The 20,275-nt window shown below is 37.1% G+C and overlaps 1 protein-coding gene across 7 annotated transcripts in view; it reads left to right on the top strand.

Annotated features, from left to right (window-relative positions):
* Window positions 1-20,275, top strand: part of foxp1b (forkhead box P1b) — a 528,108-nt gene that overhangs the window by 211,206 nt on the left and 296,627 nt on the right. The window contains exon 5 of one of the 7 annotated variants that reach the window (XM_073072378.1): window positions 2,410-2,457. The exons of the other annotated variants lie outside the window; for them this stretch is intronic. The gene's annotated coding sequence lies outside the window, so the exon portion shown is untranslated. The remainder of the gene's footprint in view (window positions 1-2,409; window positions 2,458-20,275) is intronic. 7 annotated transcript variants of the gene reach the window in all.

The raw sequence follows: 20,275 nt of genomic DNA, 5'->3' as shown, positions 1-20,275 counted from the left end.
GAATTTTGTACATTCTAAAAGATCCATCGATTTTATCCTTCGTTCCATATTTCCATATCCTAAATTTGAAAAATTATTTTATAAAGCATTTGATGTAATGAATTGACTTCTCCCTTTTTGTCTTGTCAATTTTATCTCTTCCCACTGCTGAAAGGTCAGACATCTGTTTAGGGTAAAATACCTTGGGTGCCATGTATCCTCCAGCAGCTGATAGGAATAGACATTATCTTTATGTAATCACTCAGTGGAGTATGTTTGACTGGGGAGTATATTGCAGCTGACTCTGATGTTGCTCTCAACTTCATATCACATGTTCATCCAGTCAACGCATTAGGCACTGTTGTGTTATCCTGGTCAACAAAAGGTGATTGAATTCTCTAGTCACTGTGACTTAGCTCTTGTTTTGTGTAAGGCTGCTTAGAATTTGGTTGAATAAATATATATAAATAATCAGGGCCTTACATTTGTTTAATTGAACTAGATTGCACTTCCTGACTCTTTGACTCTTGGGATGGCTTTAGCCAAAGTGCAGAGACCAAACGCATTCTGCATCTGTGGCTTAACATAAAGTACATGGTATACTCACATCACTAAGGTTAAGATGCCACCTTAGTGATTACAAATCTGTTCTCACTGTTTGCTTAAAGTCTGCTTGGGACTCTTATTCCATGAGCTATTAGATTTCTGGTTCTTACTATTAAGCTCATGAGCCAGATTCTTTATTGATTCAATAATTCCTCCATGGGTCACACATTCTGTTGAAAGCAGTCGTATAAAAATTTCCCATGAGCATTCAGATGTAAAAATATTTAGATTTGCCCTAAAGTGTACCTGTTTGGCTTTGCTGTAGATGGCGCTGTGATAGGATTTCCAGTGTTAATCTGGTCGTTGACCTGCCATTGCTCCCTGTAATATAACTACATGACCCCTTTATCTTTACGGATCACGCAGTCCTTTCTGAATTAAAATTTTATTTGTCATTTTTATTCATAGTGGTTGCATTGTCTCTTTGCAAAGCTTTTTACTTAATTCTCTCTGCCTTTCCTAGCTTGATATTTTTGATTAAATGTGCAGTTCTTTAGCTGGATGCAAGTTGTGTAGTTTGAATGTCTCTGGTGTATTTGAACATTGTCAGTACTTTAGCTAAATAGTTATATCATTTTCTTTAGTTTCTGACTCCTACTTGAACGTATATGAGACATTTTTAAAAATTAAAAAAGATATTCAGGAAATATTCTTGAAATATCTTAAACTGAATTACTGCACATCAGCGAGAGAGAGATGAATTAGACAACTGTGACCTTTGCCTTATCAGAATCAACAGTTAGTTTGGAGATTGAACTCCAAGCTATTATTAACTTGTTCACATAAGCATTGTGAAAGGATGAACATTGCACTCAACCTGTCCTTGCCACACAACACTGCCCTCCAATGATAAAAATTCATGAGTGAGATCCTGGAAAACATGGACCACATTTCATGCCTCAGAAGCTGTCTCTTGATGAAGCCAGACGTTGACGATGATATTTAACAATGTCTTCAATGTCTTTGTTCAGCTAAGGGAAAGGGTGTTTGAAGATCAAGACCTAAGACCTGGTGCTAAACTCATGATCTGCTAAGCAGCTGTAATCCCTGCCCTGCTATATTCTTCTGAAACTGAACTAACTGTAACTGCCGGCTGAAGGCACTGGAGGTGTACCACCAATTCTTCCTCTGAAAAATTCTTCATATTCACTGGAAGGGTTGTTGAACAAATTTTAGTATTTTTTTTCAAAGCTGCTATCTCTAATATGAGGCCTTAATTGCACTTTATCTGTTTAACTGAATGAGCCACATCCTTAATATGTCCAATGCATGTTCTGAGCCCTGCCATTGGAAGAGGAAAAGACTGAAGATATGCTCAAAGCCTCCATGAAGAATACAGCATCTTGAGAATACCTGACCCATGATTGCTTAAAGAGGAGGAGGAACAATCAGGAGTATATGGAGAATCTTAGCCAAAAACTCTGTGTCAATGGCAGAAGAAATGCGTCATTTCACTACCTACTCACCCAACCCCTCATTATAGACTTATTATGGAAGGATCTCTGTTTCCCTTATTGTTTTCATCTGTCACCTCAGAACCCACAAAACCAGAGTGGAAGCGAGTCATTCGTGATCTCAAGGACGTCTAAGAAAATGATGAATAGAAAATGTCTTAAACAAAGAGTCAGAAGAAAAAACCCTCATCTAAGTTAGTTTGAATTTTGAAGTTCAAAGATGTATTCCTGTAGAAGAAATTTTTTTAAAGTATGAATTGCCTTTCCAATGTTCTTTCTCTTTGGCAATCCCTCTGCATCTTAAATGACATGCTTTCACTTGGGACTGTTGGATTCCAGGTGTCTGACATGCCCCATTTTGCATCTGCAGATACCACCACAGGTGGAGGAGTTGGAGCTTGATGGGACAAGGTGGAAGGTAGGGGTGTCTTCCTTGATGCTCTCCCAGTAGCTTGAGTTGTCTTGGACAAGGGATTCCCATAAGATGGAGAGAACATTGTATTTTGTTGCAAGAAATTTTTGAAGATGTCCTTGAAGTATTTTTGCTGTTCTGGAAGTGCTTGTAGTGATAACATTAAGAGTGGAGTGCATGTTTCCAGAGTCTGGTGTCAGGCATGTGATCATTGATATCAGTTAAGTATGATTAGATCCACCATGCTCAGGATGGTGGCCAGAGAGAGAATGCTACCATTGGTTTGCCATTCCTTTCAACTTGGAACATTTTGCAATAATGACATTGGTTATACTCAGTAGTTGATTGTACCTATTCATTAATACCTGACTGGGTATCGAAAGATATTTATATATTTGCTAGTTACCCATGAGATTCTTTATATGCATTTTTTTCCATTTAGTCCAGGAGATCCATTTGCTGCTTCTTGCTTCTGATGTATCTACATCTCTCTTCCGGATTAACTTCCAATTTTCCTTCCTTCCTTCTAAACAATTGACATTTTCCCATTTTACTTACTAAACCATTCTCTATAAATTAGCCTGTATCTTTGTGAATATCTACTGCCTCTTATTAAAAAGCATTTTTTGGGTTATGTCTTATACTTTATTTGAACAAGCCTGTAACTTATATAATCTGGGAGTCATATAATCTATTACAGTAGTTTTATTATTTTTGAACAGCTTTCCCTTTATCTTCAAGGCTTGGGAGCATCATTTCCTATTCGCCCCTTGCTTATTATTCCAACAGCTATTCTCCTTTAAGACCTTTACAGTATTTTCTTCAGTATTACTAAATCCTCCTTTTAGCAGAAATCCAATCCTATATTCCAGGTGAAACATCATATATTTTAATTTTACATTTAATCCACAAAGAAAGAAGATAAGAGAAAACAGTTTAAAACAAGAATAGATAAGGTTTATCATTTCAATTATGGGGAAATAGAGTTTAGTTTTAAGGAAGTAAATACGGCTGTAGACAGTGAAACCATGAATAAAAAGAACAAAGTTAAAGGGGACTGAATAGAGATCTTTAATGTTATGAGTAAGTTAGATGCAGTAGATAATGGAGAGAATATTTCCACATGTGGGAGAATCCATCAATACAAAATAGTTACTAATAAGTTTATTGTGAGATATTGTGAATTTTCTTCACTCAGTGATTAGAATATGAAACATGCTCTCACAGGAAGTGGTTGAGACGAACAACTTGGATATTTTCAAATGGAAACTAGAAATATACTCTATGAAAGAAAAGGGAATAGAAAGATGTGCTGAAAGATTGAGATGAGAAAAATTGAATGAGGAGGCTAGGTTTGGGTTTAAATATCACCATAAACGATTCGACCTCACTTTTTTTTCTTGCTATACTCTACTGTTCCACTGTTCCAGTGTGGAATTGCTTCAGGGCAGTAAACCAGAGTATACGTGTGCATAATTATTTTTCTCATGCTCATAGAACATCATCTAATCCCCTCAGGCGGATGGACAATTTTTGGATTTTGGCAATGAGTTATGTTCATCTGTTGTTTGAAAACAAAACAATCATGCATAGGTTTAATAGCAGAGCAATAGACTACAGTCATTAAAATGTTTACTGAAACCAGAGAAACCGGTTTGTGAAATGTTTCAGTTCACACACTATTTAAACGGAGGTTCTGTTCTCTTACCTGCTCATGACCTTGGACGGTCGGTTGCAATGATTGGTCTAGAGCTTTAGTTGAGTAGCCAAAACTATTTTGATAAAATTTACAACATCTTTCTATTTCTTGAGCTGCAAGTTAAGAGAAGGAAATTCCTTTAGTTAAGGCAGATATTTTCTTAACAGTGTAGCAAATATCAGAGTTCAGAGCTAAGAGTGTCATGGGTTTGGTTTTACTGTTGTAGAAAAGTCAGAAAGCAATTTTGCCACCAAGTTTATGGTTTATGATGTTGGTATTCAATTAATCTCCAGTTCCAGTAATATGGAAATCTTTATTATTGCATCCGTTCCCTCTCTCCTGCATTTGCCTCCACATCTTCGTCTGCACCCTCCCTACATTGACCCCAAGTTGAATTGTTGAATAACTAAAAACATGTTGATCCTTTTGTTTCTGCATTATGTTGCAAAGTTAATTGCTCAAAATGCCAATGAGATAAATAGCCATATTTGCTTTTATGGTTTTATTAGTTGATTCACACTTCTCTGTTTCTGTTTGCTCTAGACACCCACAGTCTTTCTGGCATTTTACTGCTTCCTCTTGAGCAACAGAATTTTATTAACTCTTTGTACCCAAGTCTAAATCATATGTATTATTTATTGGTTTATGATTGTTTTTCTTGTTCTTTTTGCACTGATGGTTCCTAATTTTAATTAATTTTAGTTTCCTCCTTGCTACAAAAGTTTGAATTCTCTCCCAATATCTGGGTAGTTCATTCAAATGATCATTCTGCCTATTGTTGAATTTGATTTGATGTTTGGAAATATTTAAATTTTCCCTTCTTAAGCCTTTTTTTTTATTGAATCTTGCTGTCTGTAAATGACCGAAGATATGCTGTTGAGAAGTCACCATTTTTAGATGGAGAGAATGTTAGCAACAAGTATGGATATAAACAGTAAAGCCATTCATTAGTTTATGGAATTACAATTCTTACATTAAGGAGAAATAGTCAATGATTAATTCTTATAGAAATGGTCCTGGTCTTAGCTTTCTAATTTTTTTTCTGATATACAGTTTTATACAGCACTTCCCCTAAACATTTACTCTCATTTTTAGGAATGTCAAGAGTCTTTGATATTGCAGATGTCACTGATGAAACTAGTGACACGAGAGACTGCAGGTGTTGGTATCAGAAGCAACAAACAATGGAGCAAATAAAATAAAACTAATTGCCTCTACTTATAACAAATAATGGTTAAATGATTGAATTTGCAAAGTGGATTCAGCAAGTTAGTCAAGGAAAATATGCTATCTTCAATCCACACTGATTGGGTTTGATTTCCAGGCTAATAATTTGAGTTAGTATACAATTGGCCACAAATTAGTTCATGGAATATATATATTAGAGGTGTATGTTTGTGGATGTTGATTGGTAAAGAAAAAGGCAAAGTTAATGATGTTAGAAACTGAAGATATACTAGCAGTGATCTTTAATTCTTCTAAAATGTGGAAGTAGTTCTAAAAGACTGGAGGACTATAAATGTTGCACCATTGTTCAAAGACAGAGACAGGGATGAACCTGGAAGCTATTAATTTAATATTGATGCAAGGGAAATTTTAGAAGCAAACCAGCAAGAAAATGAACTAACAGTTCAGAAAGAAAGGAGAACAAAGGTTTATTAAAAGGAAAGTGGTGTTTGATGAACTTAATGTAGTGTATCTCTATACTGTGATTCTGTAGGACGGGTGTGCTCTGGTGTGCATGCTTTGTAACAATGACACTGACAGGAACAAACAGGTTGTTACCGGAGCTTGAAGACTCAACATATGTATGAGTTTTCTGTCGGCCATTAATTCTGAATATTTTGAAGTGTATATGTGCTGTGTCTTGTTTTTGAGGATATTTTATAAGTTTTTCGAATCCTGGGTTGGTTCTCTTTAGGATTGCTGAAGGAAATTGGGGAAACTCTTCTTTGACATGTTCTGGCTGAGTTGGTAACACTGAAACTGATTTTTCATGGTATTCCACTTGGATGAAATATTGTTTGTCTGAGGTCTTTGTATGTATTGTCAATTGTGGGTCAGTAACTTTAATTTAGGACTGAACTATTTGTGGTAAGTTTAGCTAGGTCATAGATCAATGGAATGGAATAATAAAACTGCCCTTTCAATATTGGGAGGTTTTGTATGTATGACTAAACTCCAGAATCATTCAGCTTGTATATTGAAGGACTGTTTTTTAAGGTGAACAATACTGCAAAGTTTGAAAGGGAACACGAACCCAAAAGTAGTATGTGACTGTAGTGATAGAAATATTTCTCCTGGGCAATAAATGCACGACACTGATGAATCTTTTCGAGCAAAGTGAAAGATCTTTTGTTTAAAGATGTTAGCCTTGAAGGTCGAAAAGAAAAAATCTATTTGTGCTGGTTTTCCATATGTAAATAGTATATTAACTTGCAATTTTGAGAATACTTTGAAATGTTTGCACACATTTTTCATTGAGATCCTGCTTATCAGGTACTAGGACCAGGGAATTTCTGACACCTTTTGCTGTTCACATAATGTTATTTCTCTTTTGTTGTTTAGCACACTTAATCCCATCATTATGTGTTTAGTGGGTATTGGTGCTTTACTGCAGAATTGATCAAACACTTGCAATTTACAGCCTACATTATTAACACACAGTTCAGCTCGAATTATATTACACTGGAAGAAGTGAAACCTGCTTGACTTAAGATGTCCCCGTGGGATATTGTTTTTATGTGCTGTAATTTTTATTTCTATAAAGCCCCATTATTGGCAGTTCTTACGACGTATCAACAGTCTGTGAACTGATTGGTGCAGTTTACAGATCCCTCAATATGTGGTCCCAATGCTCTCACTGATCATGAGGATTCATGATCATTGCAGCTGTATCTGTGATTGGCCTGCTTTGTTAGTTGCTGTCAATGCAATGGCCATCACTAACTAAAGTTTGACAGATGGAACAGCCTGTTGTTTAATTAAAAGTAAAAGAGCACAAGCTCTTGTTGAAGAGAATCTTGTAAACATACTTGAGCCTTGCTTCTAAAGTTGAACAGTGAATTGAGACAAAAATGTGCCAATTCCAATTTATAGGAGAAACACAGTTTCAAGCAAAAACAGCTTATTTCTTCATCTTCCCAGTGGTTTGAAATTGCCTTCAAGAGATGTAGGAAACATTAGTGACCTGTGAAATCAGAAGATATTTAGTTGAACCTAGAGATAAAATCTAAAATGATCCCAGTTGGAGATATGAACCAGAACCAAGTCGAGGTGTTAAACTGCTCAATCATGAAGTTGCATCTGAGTTGGATCCGGCAAAGACTTCAGGGTTGGAAATAACTCGGAAACTATGTAATTTGGGTGGTTGATGGTTGGGTTGAGTTGTTTTCTGATTTTGGCAATCCATTTGCAAACATTTTGTCACCATAAAAGGAGACATCATTGGTGCGCTGTTCACTTGTGGTGTGTCTTCCGAATGCTTGGTGCCTGTATACTTATCAACCAGCTGATTGGTCATCATTATGGAAACTCAGTTGTGACATAGGGAAGGTGTCTCATCGCCTATTCTTTGCATGGTAAACTTTGTATGTTGTGGTCTGGAATTTTGCCCGCATTGGCTTATAAGGAGGATCAAGGTTTACATATCTGTTTACAGAATTGTTTAAGGAAAAACCACGCTTCTAGGAATTCTCTAGAGTGCCGCATGTTTGCTTGTGCCTTGACTTTCATTGATACCCAGTCAAATTTGTGCCCATCTTGATCTTTGTGGGTAGAGACGAGGGAGAGTTGGTCATGCCACTTCACAGCCAGATGATGTTTGTAGATCCCTGTGAATAGTTTTCTCCCAGTTTGGCTGACATAGTATTTGCTGCAGTTCCCACATTGAATTTGTAGACAATGTTAGTCTTATCTATTAGCTTGGTTTGTTCTTTTGGTCTGCAGAGTTCTCTCCTCAATGTTGCTGTTGGCTTATGCATGTCTGAAACGCTGTGTTTTTGGAGCAGTCAGGCCATGATTTCTGAGATACTTAAAATGTATGGAAAGGCAACCCGTTTTGTCGCTTTTTGTTTGGTACATTGTCAGCCTCATCGGCATCTTCGTATGAAGTTACGTGGGTGTTCATTTCATGCAAATACTTTGAAGAGATATTTCTGCTCTATAACCTTTAGTTCTGCCATGTTGCAGTGTGCTTTTGCTCTTTGGAGCAGGCTCCTGGTATGGTGATAAAGTATTTGCAAATGGATTGGCAAAATCAGAGAACGTGCAACCCAACCAGACTTCAGAACGTGAAGGAGTAAAGATTATTTGAGTTCAAGAACACTCCAGAAGTAATTCAATACCAAAACATTCAGGAGATTGGGGAAACTCAAAGAAATGATTATCAGACCAGTCATTTGTTAGATATGGGCATTGGTATTTGTAACTCAGTGTTGGGAGTTTAAAAGCCTATCGACAAAAATGTCTTTTTCTTTAAAAAAATAGCAATATCATCTATAGTTTATAATTCGTGAAATATATCAACTTGCGAGAACATATTTTATTCCTGTTGGACATGAGAGCTTTATAATATTAATACTGACAAGCAGTAGGTGCTTGAAGGCTGACTATGTAAATTTGCTCTGTGTTACAAATAAACCATTATCTCAGTGCATATAAAGTATATGTGGCTTGATGCATTTACAGAAAAAAATTACACTGATTTTGTTTTGATGAAGTAACAGAAATGATACATGAAGGCTTTGCAGCTAACATGTGTATGAATGTTTAAAAGGTATTTAGTAGGTACTATATGTCAGGCCTGCTAACAAAATTGAGGCCAATTAAATAGAAGAGTTAGAAAAGAGAGGCTTCTGGCTATTAAGTTTTCCGTGGAACTTGCCAGTATCCCTCACTTGATTGTTGTTTCTTGTGTGTTAATAAGTTAGATTTGTGTTATAGGGCACATATACAAAATTTATTGATAACACAATACATGGAATTGTAGAGGGTGACGAAGAACTTATATTTTGGTAAGAATGAAGAGAGAATGCATAATACTAAATGGCTAATTGGCATAATTCTAAAGGCAATGCAAGACATAAGAATCTTGAGGGCAGTGGTGAGGTGACTGGGCAGGTTAACAAAGCAGTTATGAAGCACATAGTATCTTGAGATTTTTAGGACATGAAGTTTACAAGCCAGAAAATTATGCAAAAATTAAATATGCACTAGTGGCTCTCACCTAAGTATGCTGTATCAGGAAGGACCTTTTTTTTTGGAGAGAGTACAAAGGTGTACTGAAATCATTATAGGTAGAACAGATTGTGGTTTTGTGAAGAAATTGTTGATCACAGCTGGGGAGGTGAGATTCATGGAAGTGTTCAGATCATTTGAGGAAGTGCAGTAAAGCATGTTCCATTTGCTGAAAGGTCAATACCAAGAGAGCACAGGTTGATCATCAACAAAAGTGTAGGCAACAAGAGAAATGTGTTAGAACAATGGGTGGAACCTGCAAATCTTTGTCTGATGGTGTAGATTATAGTTGAAGTAACAAATAGTCTGAATGCATGAATAAGGAGGGTAAGCAGGACTGATAGGAAAAGTACTCCACAAATATCTTGTGGTAAGGGCTAGATATGGCAATCTGAATTGTTTCTAAGGGCCACCGAATTGAATACAGAAGATATGATCTTGATCATTGGAATAATTTTGAGGGAGGTAGATGAGTTTGAATTAATTTACACGATTCAAGTTAATGATTTAAGTTAAATTTGATTGTTGAATTGATGTATTTGAAAATGTAATGGTTACTGTTTTGGTGTTTGTTTTAATTGAAATTCTTTTTAATATTTTAAATTAACTTCCATTTTTATTTTATCATTACAATTAATGTTTAACATTTTTGAATATTATATCAGGCACATTTGCAGTCTTATGACTGCTGTTAGTTTGGAGATGCAGAATTAGCCAGCTTGTCAAAATCATTTCATAGGCAAGCATTTTTCATGGCATGGCTCTATGCATCAAGTGCCTCACTGATGAGCAGCCAGCTTCAAAGTTCTGATAGCAGGTGTAGGTATGAGAGCGGTGAGAATGGCCAGCTCACCACTCGTTGAAATGATGTGGACCAACCTGTATTTTGTACATTTGAGCTTCATTGAATGGAACCCAGTAAACACAACCTGCATTTAAGTGAGGGAGAGTTAAGTAAAAGAATGACCAAAAATAAACTGTATTTTCCTATAGAGTTTTATTTGTTGTGGGGTTCTTGTGGTTTTCATAATGTAATTTAATATCATGGGTGCACGGATGTTGTATTAGTTTAATTATTGGTAGAAATACAAGCGGGGAGATTAGCTATAAGTGGTCTAAGTAGAAGGATAGTTATCATGAAATTGATCTACTTTGAAAAGTCTCAAATATCCTTGCAGGAACCACATAGCATCCCTAGTTTCATGTTGTATGTCAGAAAAAAATAATTGTAGGACAGCAATGGGAATCCAGTTGTGATTGTGTAACACCCCTGTGGTAGTGAGATGTCCAGTTATTCCAATTAAGTAGAAAGTACAGATAGCGTGGCATTCAAATCTGGATAAGAATATGCCCATTAGCAGGGTAGCCAAGGTCACTGCAATCTCTATGATTTCTCTCACAATCTAATTTATATTTTAAGTTGAAAGAAATGGGTGGCACAGTACGGTAGCACACTTTTTTCACCTTCGAGTTCATATCCAATGCAGGCTGTATGATTGCAAATTTCCTTTATCTATTAGCTGGGAATCTCCAAGTGAATTGACTTTGGACAGTTTCAGCCCAGTGAGTCTGCATCAGAAAACAGCTCATAATAAAGCACTAATTGTGTGCTCTCATTTACACTACAATCCGCTGCAAGTTTGAGTCAACGTGTCCTTTTTATTTTTCTGGACAAATCCAGTGTGGGTATTCTGTGCATAGTTCTATCTTCCAGTCCTCAGTTCCTCCTGTGACTGCTGTATCTTTTGTCCTATTACATCAAACTAAATTTAATAACCCTTCAGAATTTGCTTTTGTGAGTCTTTCTTGTTTTTTTATGGAAAAAAGGAAATATATGATTTTAGATATTTGCTGGTTAAGTAATATGAAGTAAATATAACATTTAAGCCTCTTATACTCTGAGCGTACAATGTCCAATCTACATAAAATTAGTTTTTGATCGCACATTAAGTGATTCAAGATTCTTTTATTATCAAACAATGTGTAAATTATACAACCTTGAGACTTGCTTGCACACAGGTAGCCACAAAGCAAGAAACCCGAATAATCCAATTAAAGAAAAAAAGAATAAAAATAAAAATACAAGACCAATACCTGCTCCTCAACAGAAAGAAAAAAATACAAATCATACGAACAATTGAAGCAAACACCAGCATTCCAAACCAAAATTGAGCTGTCAGATCCAAACCCAGAGTAGGCCCAAAGCTGACCACAGCAGCCGGGGCAGTTTTCTTAGCCTCAGCGCCATGGAGGTGTCTATCACGAAGAGTGAGTGAAATCAGCTGTCATCCTGACCGAGACACTGTCTTTTCAATCATTCTGGGCCGATGTTTAACTTGACTCAGTGACGGAACAGTGAAAGACTCTGGCACTCTGGAGAGAGGAAGAAATCTTTGGGATAAATTTGATGGTTGCATGCTCAGTGGCAACCATGCTGGAAACACTGGTGAACCAATAGAGGAATGTTGTATGATTAATACTACCTGTCCTTCCTTTGAGCCTGACCCCCACAGAGTGATGGATTCATGAATCATCCTCTGTGAAATTGATCCATTGGTGGCAACTAATATCAATTGATCTGATGTTCTGATATTAACATGGGTAATATGATTTTTCTTGATTGATAGAGCATTGTCATGGATCACAACATGCAGAAAAGGAAAGGGATGTTGCTTTTTATGCTTCAACACATAATGGTCTGTGTTTGCATGAAGCACTTGGTACTAACATCAGAAGGCTTTCATTATTACTTTATTAGGTTAAAACTTTAAACTAGTTTAATTACTTACTAAAAGCTAACAATGAACCAAGTTAATTCTGAATCACCCAAATTATATTGTATGTAAAACAAAATAGGATGGGAATGCCGGAGGTTTGCCACATCCACAGTATGTTGAATTTAGTGGGGAGCACAATGCTCCCAATCAGCTACTGTATGTTTTTTGCAATTCAAGAAACTTGCCCCAAGAGTCAGAGTACAGAACCTGAAGGGCAGATATCCTGATGCTTCAGAGAGGGACAGGATTATCTATTAATTTTGACGTGAGCAATTACAGTGCCTATAAAAAGTATTCATCTCCCCCTTGGAAGTCTTTATGTTTTATTGTTTCACAACATTGAATCATAGTGGATTTAATTTGGCATTTTTTGACACTGATCAACAGATAAAGACTTTCATGTCAAAGTGAAAACAGATCTCTACAAAGTGATCTAAATTAATTACAAATATAAAGCACAAAATAATTGGTTGCGTAAATATTCACGCCTTTTGTCAGCCTTTAGTAGATGCACCTTTGGCCACAATGACAGCCTTAAGTCTCTGTGGATAGATCTCTATCTGCTTTGCTCATCTGGACCCTGCAATTTCTCCCCCCCCCCCCCCCCCATTCTTCTTTACAAAACTGCTCGAGCTCTGGCTCATGGCATGGGGATGATGAGGGAACAGCCCTTTTCAAGTCCAGCCACAGATTCTCATTTGGATTGAGGTCTGCACTCTTGACTTGGCCACTCCAGGACATTAACTTTGTTGTTTTTAAGCCATTCCTGCATAGCTTTGGATTTGTACTTGGGGTCATTGTCTTGCTGGAAAACAAATCTTCCCAGTCGCAGTTCTCTTGCAGGCTGCCTCAGGTTTTCCTCCAGGATTTCCCTGTATTTTGCTGCATTCATTTTACCCTCTACCTTCACAAGCCTTCGAAGGCCTCCTGCAGTGAAGCATCTCCACTGCTTTGCTGTAGGGATAGTGTGTTTTTGATGTGCAGTGTTTGGCTTAAGCCAAACATAGTGTCTAGTCTGATGGCCAGAAAGCTTAATCTTGGTTTCATCAAACCATAGAACCTTCTTCCAGCTAACTTCAGAGTCTCCCACATGCCTTCTGGCAAACTCTAGCTGAGATTCCATGTTGTGAGTCTTTTTCAACAGTGGCTTTCTCTTTGTCACTCTTCCATAAAGCTGCTACTGGTGAAGCACGGAGGCAACAGTTGTTGTATGCGCAATCTCTCTCATCTCAGCCCATCTCAGCCACAGAAGTTTGAAACTCCCCCAGCGTTGTCAGAGGTCTCCTGATGGCCTTCCTTACTAGGCACCTTCTTGCACAGTCATCAGTTTTTGAGGATGGCCTGCTCTAGGCAGATTTACAGCTAATTGACTAAATTGTACTCCAGGGATGTTCAGTGACTTGGAAATTTTCTTGTATCCTTCTCCTGACTTGTGCTTTTCAGTAACCTTTGCGTGGAGTTGCTTGGAATGTTTTTTTTGTCTTCATGGTTTAGTTTTTGCTAGGATACTGACTCACCAACAGTTGGACCTTCCAGATACAGGTGTCGTTTTACTACAGTCAATTGAAAAACCTTGACAGCACATAGGTCTTCAAAAGCAGAACTCCATTTAACTAATTATATGACTTCTAAAACCAGTTGGCTGCACCAGTGATGATTTGGTGTGTCATATTAAAGGGGGGTGAATACTTGCGCAATCAATTATTTTGTGTTTTATATTTGTAATTCATTTAAATCACTTTGTAGAGATCAGCTTTCAAAGTGACACCAAAGTCTCTTTTTTGTTGATCGGTGTCAAAAAAGCCAAATTAAATCCACTGATTCAATGTTGTAAAACAATAAAACATGAAAACTTCCGTGGGGGTTGAATACTTTTTATAGGCATGGTATACCTCTGGTTAGTTGGTTTATATTTCATTAAGGTCACAGATGAAAGCCTTTGACAATGACTGAGGCACTCAGATGCAGCAGAGAAATTTTCAAATACACGCTGCTGGTGCGGCTGAAAAGAAAGCCTAACAAAGGATGAATGACAATTGACATTCACCACTGTGGTACAGGAGGCTACAAATTATAGGATTGAAAAAGAAGAATGGAGGAGAGATTGGGTAATATTGTTTGATTGATAAATTCTGTCTCCAGCAGCAATAACTGGGTGTCCTGCTATGTTATCTTGCTTATGCCAAGGCTGAAAAAAAAGTTTGGAGAAACAAAGGGAGGATGGAGTTGGAACCAATGACATCATGAGAACAAAAGATGAAATTTTGTTGAAATTTTATTTCTAAAAGAAATCTTGGAAGTTAGCAAACTTTTGATTACTACTTCTATGCAAACTGGCATTGAGACAGCAGGGAATGTAAGGCATAAGTAAATGCAGTGGAGCATCATTAGTGAACATAAAGAGAGTTATTCTGTTGGGACAGACTCCACTTAAAACCACCTGGGACCATCAGCTCTACCAAATCAAATAATATTTTTGTGGTTATTAAAAATATCAGAAGAGTAGTGGTATATGTAAGATTCAGGTAAACTGGTAAAAAATCTGGTAGACTAGTAAAAGATTCAGGTAGAACATCTGAATATAAGAATGAAAACGTTAGAATGAAGAGCAATTTGGTAAAATCAAGTTTTACTGTATCCCAGACTGTAAAAGTAACTAAGACCAGACCAAGAGAAAAGAGTAACTTGCCAGAATGAAAGGCAGTGCATTTGAATGTAAAATAATTTGTATGAAGATAGATGGTTTAATTGGACAAATAGAGATAAATGGGTTTGATTTAATAACCATTACTGATTTGTGTTTCCAAGTTGACCAAGGTTAGAAAGTGAATATTGCAGGATGCATGACTTTTGAATAATGGATAGGTAATTGAACAAAAGTTCATGTAGTCTTGATAATGAAAGTTGAGCTATGTCAGTGGGTAGAAAAGATCTTAGTCCATAAAATCAGGATCAGTCAGTGTGAGTAGGTTTAAAAACTAACAGCAAATACTGCGGGAGTGGTTTATAAAATATCTAATGTATGTCGGGAAATTAGAGGATCATGTAGCAAGGATAATGCAATAACACTGTGTCTTTCATCTTCATGAAGAGTGAGCAAACCAAGCTGGCAGAAGTGGTTTGGAATATGTTCATAGGATACATTCAATGCTCTTTCGTAGAACTATTTGTTATAAAAACAATTTGGGAACAGATAATCCTAGTTCTAGTGGATAGTGTTAATTAGTAATCTTACGCTAAAGAAGCCTTTGGGAAGAATGATAATGAAATGATACAATTTCATATCAAAACTGAGGGTCTGCTTTAGTCCAGTGTCTTATTTAAATACATTTGAGGAGTTATGAGTGGCAAATTGGCTAATGTTGAAAAATTAGATTAACAACAGTGATTTTTAGATAAGGCAAGCATTTAAAAAAATAATTCATAATACTTATTGAATAAACATTACCCTAAGGAAGAAAACTATACTGGAGAAGTAGTCTTTTCATAGCTGAAGAGAGAAGAGTTTTAGTAGATTAAAAGAAGAGTAATGCAATATTGTCAGGAAAAAACTCAAGGATTAACATAATATAAAAATTCAGCAAAGCTTTGACATAGAGTAAGAAATTAGAACCTCGAAGTAAATTGTCAAGAACTATATAAAGACATTTCAAGTGTGTAACTTGGAAGAAGTAAATAAGAGCGATTAAAGACAAATATAGGAACCTTGGATGCAGGGAGAGGAAGAATTTCAATGAAGAGCAATGAAATTGAAGAAATGATATTTTGTATTCTCACAGTCTGATGCCATATTATTGAAGGTCCCCTCCAGTTTAAGAATACCAGAATTGTATACATCCTGTGCATAAAAACAAGCTTTTAGGAGACTGAAGGGATGGATTTGCTGATTCTTTGTGGGGCTCTGTGCATATTTTGCTGCTTGGGAACCTGGTTTCCAGTCACATTTCTGACTTGGAAACTGTTCAGATTACAAGTAGTTTACAGGAACAGAATCCTGTTCAACTTTGCGATAACCTGTCTACTGCAGAAAGTAAAGAGCAGAGCAGGGTATATACTGATTTCTTTTCCCTTGATGCTCAGGCAAGAGATCAGCGCTTGAGATGTGGTCAGCCATTTGGAGATGGGGAAAGAGTTTATTTTCCCACTCAATGAATGTGAATCTTTGATGTTCTCTTTCGCTGTTCAGTTGCTCTGCATTTTAATGATGAGATTGAAAGGTTTTTGAGCATTGTTGAATTGAGAGGATGAGGAAAGGAAGTGAAGTTGAAGTGAAGCCACAATCTCACTGAATGGTGGAGAAGGCTGTGGACTTGCTTTTGCTTCCATTTGGTATTTCACTTGGATTGCAACTTAATTTTGGTGCTCCAGTCTTCCATAGGGTCACAGAGTGGACAAGTAAGCTGGAGTCATTTCAAGTGTTACTCATTTAAGTGTCACTTATTGACACTTTCTTAATTACATTACAAACTGAGGAAATAGCTACCTGAAAACACTTTGCTATTTGCTTATAGCCTTCTCCTGCTTTGTGGGCATCATTTATTTTAATTTTCAAGAGTGCTAGGCAGCTGCTTAGAGGAGCCCATGGCTGCTGATTGTTGGGACAAGGTTTGAGGAGTCAGGGTGTTTATAAAGCTTTGAAATTTGCATCACCTGGCCTTTCCCAACGATGACTGTGAACAAGCCATAGTCCTAACAAGCTAATTAAGGTCTGAGACCTTGGTAAAAGTTATCTGAGAGCTCAAATCTCTTGGGGTGCCCTAATTTTTGCATGGTGCTCCTTTCCTTTTTTAACTCAAAAATTGTACAAAACAATAATACAGTAATCTTGCTTAAAATGTTGAAAAGAATGTTTCATCTTTAACTTTATGACTTTTGGAGATCAGTTCATCTTCTACTCACTTAACTATTCACAGTAACAGAAATTTTGACCGGGGTGCCCAACCTTTTGCATGCCATTGTACATGCTCAAGCTTTTCAATCTGCGGTAAATTATCCCTTCAATCGCCAAGATCCATTTCCATGGTGAATACTGAAGCAAAGTATTCATTAAGTACCTCTGCTATTTCCTCCGGTTCCATACACAATTTTCCACTGTCACATTTGATTGGTCCTATTCTTTCACGTCTTCTTGCTCTTTACATACTTGTTGAATGCTTTGGGGTTTTCTTTTATCCTGCTTGCCAAGGCCTTCTCATGGTCCATCTGGCTCTCCTAATTTCATTCTTAAGCTCCTTTCTGCTTATAATCGTCTAGATCTCTATCATTACCTAGTTTTTTGAACCTTTCATAACCTTTTCTTTTGACTAGATTTTCAATAGCCTTTCTACACCACGGTTCCTGTACCCTACCATCCTTTCCCTGTCTCATTGGAATGTACCTACGCAGAACTCCACACAAATATCCCCTGAACATTTGCCATACATCTCTCTGAGAACATCTGTTCCCAAGTTTTGCTTCCAAGTTCCTACCTGATACTCCAATAAAATGCTTTCCTAACTTGTCTGTTCCTCTTCAATGCTATGGTAAAGGAGACAGAATTGTGATCACTATCTCCAAAATGTTCTCCCACTGAGAGACCTGACACCTGAACAGGTTCATTTCCCAATACCAGATCAAGTACAGCCTCTCCTTTTGTAAGCTTATCTACATACTGTGTTGGGAAACCTTCCTGAACACACCTAACAAACTCCATCCAATCTAAACCCCTTGCCCTAGGGAGATGCCAATCAATATTTGGGAAATTAAAATCTCCCACCACAACGACCCTGTTATTATTACACCTTTCCAGAATCAGTCTCCCTATCTGCTCCTCAGTGTCCCTGTTACTATTGGGTGGTCTATATAAAAAAAAAACACCCAGTAGAGTTATTGACCCCTTTTTGTTTTCTGACTTCCACCCGCAGAGACTCAGTAGACAATCCCTCTGTGTCTTGCTCCTTTTCTGCAGCTGTGACAAAATCTCTTGATCAGCAGTGCCACACCCCATCTTTTTTTGCCTCTCACCCTGTCCTTTTTGAAACATCTAAAGCCAGGGATGTGAAGTAACCATTCCTACCTCTGAGCCATCCAAGTCTCTGTAATGGCCACAACATCATAGCTCCAAGTACTGATCCACACCCTAAGTTCATCCACTTTGTTCATGATGCTTCTTGTGTTAAAATAGACACATCTCAAAACCATGGTGATTTCTGAATGTTGAAAGACATTTGCTGTTTCTCTGAAAACAGACCAGCACCCATGGCATGCAACAAGACCCAGACAATATTCTGGTGGGGGCTGATGTGGTAAGTAATAGTTATGAATGCAAGTGTCAATAAATGAATACATTCAGCAATAAAGTCCAACCATCTGTCCATGATATGCAGCCACATTACTATGACCAGGACATTCATGATCCGGACCAGAGGGTTTCTGCAGATCAGAAACTTTTATTTGGATCAGCCATTTAAGTACATTGCTGAAGCAGCAGGTTAAAATTGGATACCTAGCAGTAAGTTATTCAGGTCCTGGAAAACCAAAGCTTTTGTAGCATGTATAAAGCATGTACAATTTGACCCTTCAAGGACACTTGCATTTATTGACATTTGACCCCCAAGGGTAAATTGTAATGGACAATGATATCTATATCCCAACAATAAATTAGACAAGCATGAAATAACAACAGCTCATTTCCATGCAATAATGTTGTTAATGACCAATGCATCTGTTTTAGCAATCTTTAGTTATGCCATTGATGAAAAGAATCATTATTTGTTATAATGCCATAGGATCTTTCCTATCCAACTGAGAGCAAAGATCAGATCTCAGTTAACTTTTGATTGAAAGACTTCAACTCTGACACTGTGGTATTTCCTCCAGAAATATCAGCCTATACTCTGGGAGTAGAATTGGAACCCGAGGGTCCTAATGCTGAGGCAAGTATTGTACTGATTTTGCTAGCCCACTGAGTTGGGTTCATTCGGCTGTTCTTTGTTGGTAAGAAAAGTGTTTGATTACTTTTATAGTGGATCAAGATGTTGAACATCATTATAAAACTCTTATTTTTGTGACTGATATGAAGGCACATGGGATAGTCTTTGGACCTGGAGCTGCATTTGTGAAGTTGTTAGGGAAGCCATGATAACTGATGTTTATTTCGATTATGTGATTTAAAATTATCAGTCATTACCAAAGTTAATATGTTCTGTTTAATGCTGGTGACACTCTGAGTATAAGACAACAACAATTTCATGTTGTTGGATTAAAACAAGTTTGAATTTATTTTAATTGTTGAAATAACTTGCTAGTTATCTAAAATGCAGTAATGAAATGTTCAAGGTTCTTGTTTAAAGGCTTTATGTTCCTTGATCTCTTGGTCATTCTCATCAAATCAGTTCTGCTGCTTCTTATTAGAATCTCTTCAAGGGTGTTATTATGGGAAACTAGAGGAGTCTATTTTCTGTAGCTTCTGTCATTTGGTTGTCTGTGAATTACTGTCTCAAAGGTACCTTTTGTGAGTTTTGTCTTTGGTTTTTCTTGTGGCATTGCTTCTATTGCTGCCAGTGTTTGGGGACCAAGATGATAAACATGCATTGGTGATGTAAGTATCCTTTGAAGCCTACTGCCTGAAGGATGACATATTCTAATGGATGCCAATACCTTGACCTGGGTGTTGGTTAATGTAAGTTTTTACCCCAGGCATTTTGTCTGGAGGAGAACCCCATTGGAGTTGGCCTCTTCTAATCCCTCATTATTGAGCACATCTTTTCCATCCCAGCTTTGAAGTTTCCCAGGTGGATCAGTGTGCTGTGACCATGTAGGATATAGTCAAGGTTATTGTAGAAGTTCTCTTTGGCCTCATCAGTTACTCCTAAAGTTAGGACATACTGTATGCAAAGATGCTTACATAAACACAATGTAGATATGTACTGAAGAAGTAGAGAAATATCAAAGGCTGTATTACACAGTGAGTTCAATCTTCTTACTTCAGAATAAGGGGCTGCTCATTTAAATGGCAACAGAGAGGAATTTCTCATAAAGGATTATAAATCTTTGGAATTACTAGTAGCAAAGAGCTGTGGTGGCTATACTGCATTTATTAAAATATAGGATGGACTGGTTTCTGAGTTAC

Source organism: Hemitrygon akajei, chromosome 19 (genome assembly GCF_048418815.1).
Source record: "Hemitrygon akajei chromosome 19, sHemAka1.3, whole genome shotgun sequence".
NCBI lineage: Eukaryota > Metazoa > Chordata > Chondrichthyes > Myliobatiformes > Dasyatidae > Hemitrygon > Hemitrygon akajei.
The sequence above is the reverse complement of the archived record's forward strand: the minus strand, read 5'-3'. Positions and strand labels throughout refer to the sequence as shown.